At 38.1% G+C, this 5,872-nt stretch overlaps 1 pseudogene; it reads left to right on the forward strand.

Moving 5' to 3' along the window:
• Nucleotides 1-1,644: 1,644 nt before the first annotated feature.
• Nucleotides 1,645-4,208, forward strand: LOC136814027 (uncharacterized; annotated as a pseudogene).
• Nucleotides 4,209-5,872: the final 1,664 nt, after the last annotated feature.

The following is a 5,872-nucleotide window of genomic DNA, read 5'->3' on the forward strand; positions in this document are numbered from 1 at the left end:
TTGGATGGTAAGAAAACTCACCACGGTTTAGGCTCCTTGGCCATCGCCAATGGGGATTTCACCGATGAAAATTTACCTTCCCATCGTATTCCACGGGACAAAAGGGAGAATTGGAGTGACGTCGAAGGAAACAATGGCATCGAAATTCATCAATACTTTGACCCTGAAATATCTGCATTATCAAAGACAATTTTCAAACCAATACAAGTAATGAATAAATTGCTATCTTTAATCCATGTGTCTGTGTTTTTGTTTGTTTTACTTGCTCATTCGTGATGCCCAATTTCATTTATTTATGCCATCGATCATGACTTTGTTGGGTTGTTTTTTTGTCATTATGTTTACAGCTGGTCTGGACGAAGACTTATTATTATGCTACATACCTATTGTACTTAGTTTGACCAGCTTTTAAATCTAAATAAATAATCTCTTTAGGGAAATCGCCAACTTTTCAATTCATCGACGTGCTCTGGACATCAAGCTACCTTTTCAAAGACATGTGTCCCCATTGGTCTGGATATATGAGCTCAACATAAAGTGGACAAACGCTATCGAAATCACGTGTCACCATACTTCCCATCATAGATTTGAACGCCACTGATCCAACTGCAATCTACTCTCTGCTGCTATACTTGATTGACCAGAGTAAAAAGCTACAGGTTAACTTACCATGCGTCACTTTCGACCGGCAGCTTTACATAAAGACTTACGAGGTCGTTGCATCAGAGAAGGTGCATGTATTTGTGCGACTTGGAGGGTTTCGCCAATCGATGAGCTTCCTGGGCTCAATAGGAAACCTCATGCAAGGGTCTGGATTGAATAAAGCCCTTGAAACCGTTTATGCACCCGTGACTATCGGTCACATGTTTACTGGCAACGCATATTCTCGATCGGTTCGTGGTCAACTTCTATGTGCAACTGCTGTTCAATCAATCTTAATGGAAGAATTCTGGCACAAACTAACTACCGGGCAAAAGGAAGAGCTGGAGAACTATTACGGTTCTGCTGACCCCTCCCAGTACGCAAGTGAAGACATCTGTATAAAGCTGAGTGATTGGGTAGAAGAAAAATACAAAGAGGTATCCACGGATTCGAGGACGTCCGCTTTATGGTCCAGTTATATTCGCTACGTCAGTGTTGTTCAGGATTTCATTAGAGCTGAAAGAACCAACGATTGGAATCTGCATATCACGTCAACAAACGCCATGCTCAACCTCTTTGCAGCAACCGGGCACAATGTGAGTATCGATAAGGAAAAAGTCACAGTTGACCCATTGACTCTTTTCTTACATTTGATTGTCCTGGTGGAAAGGAGGAGACGTCGAATCAAGAAGAAAAAACATCATAATTCATGGACTCTATGAACAAGCTGAAAACACGAAAGAAGAAAATCAAGAAGAGGACAAAAAGGAAATTGAGGATCTGCTCAAAGATATCAGCATCCGCGACATCAAACCAACGCATCAGCATCGTATTGGGTTCGAACATGAAAAATCGAAGAAAAATCGTCCGATAAAGGTGACCTTGCAAAGTGAAGAAGAAAAAGAAAGAATCACGAGCAACCTTAAAGCCTTAAAAAAGTTTGGATATCATCTAAGCATCACTGATGATTTCGCCATCAATGAAAGAAGAAAAATCAAAGAGATGTGCGAAAAAGCTAAAAAATGGAACTCCGAATGTGATGGTGATTTCATTTGGCGTGTGAGAGGAAGTCCCAGAACAGATAACCTTCACTTGATAAAAACAAACAAAAACTTTGCCAACCAAAAGCTGTCAATATCTAGCCTCAGTAGCAGCGACGATGAGCTGCCAACAAAACATTAGTCTTTTTTAATTGTAAAGTAGCGTTGACTTTTATTAGCCTTGAAATAAACTATTACTTACTTATATTACTTACTTATTCAAAGATGGCGTTGTGAGAAAATCACTAAAGTCAGTGCTGAAGCCATATCTAAGAGATGAAAATGCTGCAGTCGACATTCCCACAACAACAACAACGCGCATTATTGATGGTGGTGGTCTGTTATGGTGCTGCGATTGGAAAAAAGAAGAGACATTGCAAGTTATTTTTCAAAGGTATGCGAAATTTCTCTTACAGCACAGCATTGACAAAATCGTTTTCGATGGATATGAGCTATCAACGAAGGATTCAACACACTAAAAACGAGCAGGTGCTGTTTCCCAAGAGGTTGAAATCAAAATCGTAAATCCTTGTCCAGCCAATCGAAACACGTTTCTTGGTAACTACCGTAACAAAAAACGATTTGTTACATGTCTTGCAAGTTTTCTAAGTGGAAAGCGCAACTTCACAGTCGTCGAGTGCCCAAGTGATGCTGATACAACGATTGTGAAAGAGGCTTTAACTGCTGTCAAATCTTCGTCTATTGCTGTATATTCTGATGATACTGACATCCTTTGTCTCTTGCTTCATCACATCGCCAAGGATCCATCATTGAAAGAAATCTTTATGGTAGATGTGACTAAGAAGAAAAAACGATCCAGAGAGTGCTACAACGTATCAAATATGCTACAAAGCAACAGAAGCAACGCAGAGTTCCTCTTATTCGCACATGCATTCACGGGATGCGACACCACTTCTGCTATCCACAACTTTGGAAAAACTTCAATTTTCAACAAAGTAAACGATTCGCCTGCAATCCAATCAATAATCAGCGAGTTTTACAAAGAAAACTCGCCAGAAATTATTGGCAATGCAACAATCTGTTTATTCGAGCTTTTGCATTCAGTGAACGACACCTTACCAACCATTCGAAAGAAGAAATATGAGCAAATGGTTTCGTCAAATCGATCCGTTATCGACCCTTCAATGCTACCACCATCACCTAGAGCAGCGTATTACCATGGATTACGTGTATACCATCAAATAAAGGTATGGTGTGAGCTAAAAGATTCAGACCAAATGCCACTGGACTTGGGATTTCAGCTACTCGGTGAATCGTATGAACCAGTCATGACGGATGAGGAAGCTGGCTCACCAGATCTTTTAAAAGTCATTCGTTGTGGCTGTAAAGGTAGATGTGAATCAAATAGATGTAAAGCAGGTTTGAAATGCAAGGAGTGTCAAGGCACTTCTTGCACGAACGCTGATGACACCGACAAAATATTTGACAGTAAGTAAATCTCTTACCTTTAAATTTGAAAATACGATTATGTAAGTGTGATTTGAAAATGTTTTTGATAAATCACCCAAAACCAATTTTATCATTCCTGTTATCAAATTTATGACTGCACTTAATTTTTATCTTTAACCCTTTATCTGATCATACAGGTCACAAAAGATTTGTTTATTTTGGTTGTTTTCAAGACATATTACTTATGTTTCTTTCATTGTTTCATACATTTCCCCTTTAAATTTGTCTTTTCAGCTTTCTTTAGACAACTTTTCGTCCACCGGGCACAATCCGTTGCCAACGCCGACACCAGCGATGCCGGCCTTGGCTATTGGGTCAACGCTGATGGGATGTTGCCCCCACGTCCAAAACCCGAAAGACGGTTTTACAACAACGATCGTGGGCGTGGGCGTGAGCGTGGCAGTCGTGGTGATGGGCGTGGTGGAGCTGGGAGAGGTGGTGGTAGAGTTGGGCGTGAGTGGATCAGGTCAAAGTCGCGAAATCGTTCTCGTCCACGCTCAACATCCCGATCAAGGTCACGGTCCAGGTCATGTGGTCCGTGCTCGGGGTGTCAGCGCCGTAGGCACCAATGTTATCATAATAAGTGATAATATCTATTTCTAGCCAGTTATGAAATATTTTAAGACTTCAAAAGAAAAAAAACCGTATTTTTACTTTGTTGCGTTGCTGAAGAAATAGATATGTTACTTTTTATGATAGCATTTTATTTTAGTGGTTTATCTACATCAATTTGTACTAATCGTTCGTACTTCAAGGGTCTTCATATATAAAATCATTTTTCATCACATTGTTGGACTTATACTTTCCAAATATTTCATGCTTTTATAATTGTTTTAAAAACAGATTTTATGGACTCGTTTTAACTTTGTTCTTCATTATTCGTTATTAATCATTTTTCTAAGTACTTCAGTAAACAACATAACGTTAAAAAATAACTTATACTCTATATATACTGTTTATACTCTGTATATACTATGCTATACTGTTTTAGCATATTGTAGATATTTTTCTATCATTATATGTTATATATTATATATTGTAGATCGTTGTTTGTGATTAAGGCTCGGTTGGAAAATTATGTCAAATTCAAAAAATTCACAACTTTTACTGCGTTTCTTTCTTTCCTGTCGAAATCGAGACAAAAATTTTCAGATGATGCTGTAGGTTTTTAAGATCATCATCAGAAAGAGTATGTAACCCGACATTTGGTCCGAAGGAATTTTTTTTGGTTGAACCATTAAATTATCCGAAAAGTTGAAAAAAATGATAACACCGTCACACTGGTTTGTAGGGGTCAAAATACCAGAATATATAAGGCTAATTACCGTTACCATTTGATTTTAAAAAAATTTCCAGTCTCTTTTTCTTTCCGTCAAATCCTGTAATACCGTACTAAAACAGGACCAATTCTGTCACCGTAAAAGTACAAACCCCCAAACAAGATATTTAATTCCTGTAACCTGTACATTAACTAATGAACTCTTTGCAATGCAATCAGAGTGGAGGAATGTAGGCGTTCTGGAGCGCGCGCAACCCCTTTTATATTGATTTATCTATCTATAGCCAGGGAGCAGAGCGCCAAAAAAATTAAATAACAGGCGGTCCGGACAATTTGAAACTTTCAGGGATTGTTTATAAGGTCTAAGACGTTACAAAAGTGTTTACTTGCCTTTGTGAAATTACTTGAGGCGCCTTGCAGGACAAAATGTTGACAAAAAGATAATTCCCAGGGGGGGGGCAAAAATGACCCCACCAATATCTCAGAATAGATCGTCGCTATGGATCTCAAATTTTGAATAACAGTAAATAGTTAACATAAAAATCAATTGGTTGATGTTTTGGAATGACTAAGGAACTTTAGATGTGTATTTTGCAGACCCGAATATCCTCAAAATATAGAAGTTTTTGAACAAATAAATTAATGATCATTTGATTACATTACATATGAGAATCATGATCTTTCTTTGACCTCTTTTATCTTAAATCAAAAATTATCATAAATAGCAGCAATAAAAGTGTGTATTTTAAGGACAAGAATCGACTTAGAGAATAGAATCAATGGGATTGAAAAAAACGTCGTCTCTAAAGAAAAAAAAAACCATAAAGTTGGTGAACAAAAAATACCAACGTTTTAAGTGACCATGCATCTAAATATCGGAAATAGACTACAAAGATATCAAATATACTATTGTTCGTTCTCAGACTCGGAGGAGTCATCTTCACTCGTACTAGCATCGGTTTCACTGTAAATCATGTTTTCCATTTCAATCACAAAATCTATTTCATAATCGTTATCATCTTCACTATCATTCTCGCTGAAACCGTCATTGTCCATACCGTCTTCATCACATTTGTTCTTGCATCCATTTTTACAGCCACAAAGGTCAGTGCATTTGAGGTTGTGCGAGCTGAAAATAAAAACATTCGTCTCACACATATTATTTTTGCAAGTGCATGAAATCAGATCAACCAGCTCTTTTGGAACGGGATTTCTTAACATCCATTGGATTTCTAAAACACCATCTTCCAAAACCCATCCATACACTTTATCAGGCTGGGGGATCACAGGAAAGGTCTCCAATGATCTTCGGATGATTGCAGTTACGTAATTAACCCGCTTCAAATGACAATGAAGGACGTCACGTGTGGGTGGCAATTTCTGGGGTTCGGGTGTTTTCTTTTTGTTGCAAAACTTCAAGTATCGAGCTTCGTCAGTGTAT

This window comes from Clytia hemisphaerica, unplaced genomic scaffold, assembly GCF_902728285.1.
Source record: "Clytia hemisphaerica strain Z4C2 unplaced genomic scaffold, Clytia hemisphaerica genome assembly, whole genome shotgun sequence".
NCBI classification, from domain to species: Eukaryota; Metazoa; Cnidaria; class Hydrozoa; order Leptothecata; family Clytiidae; genus Clytia; species Clytia hemisphaerica.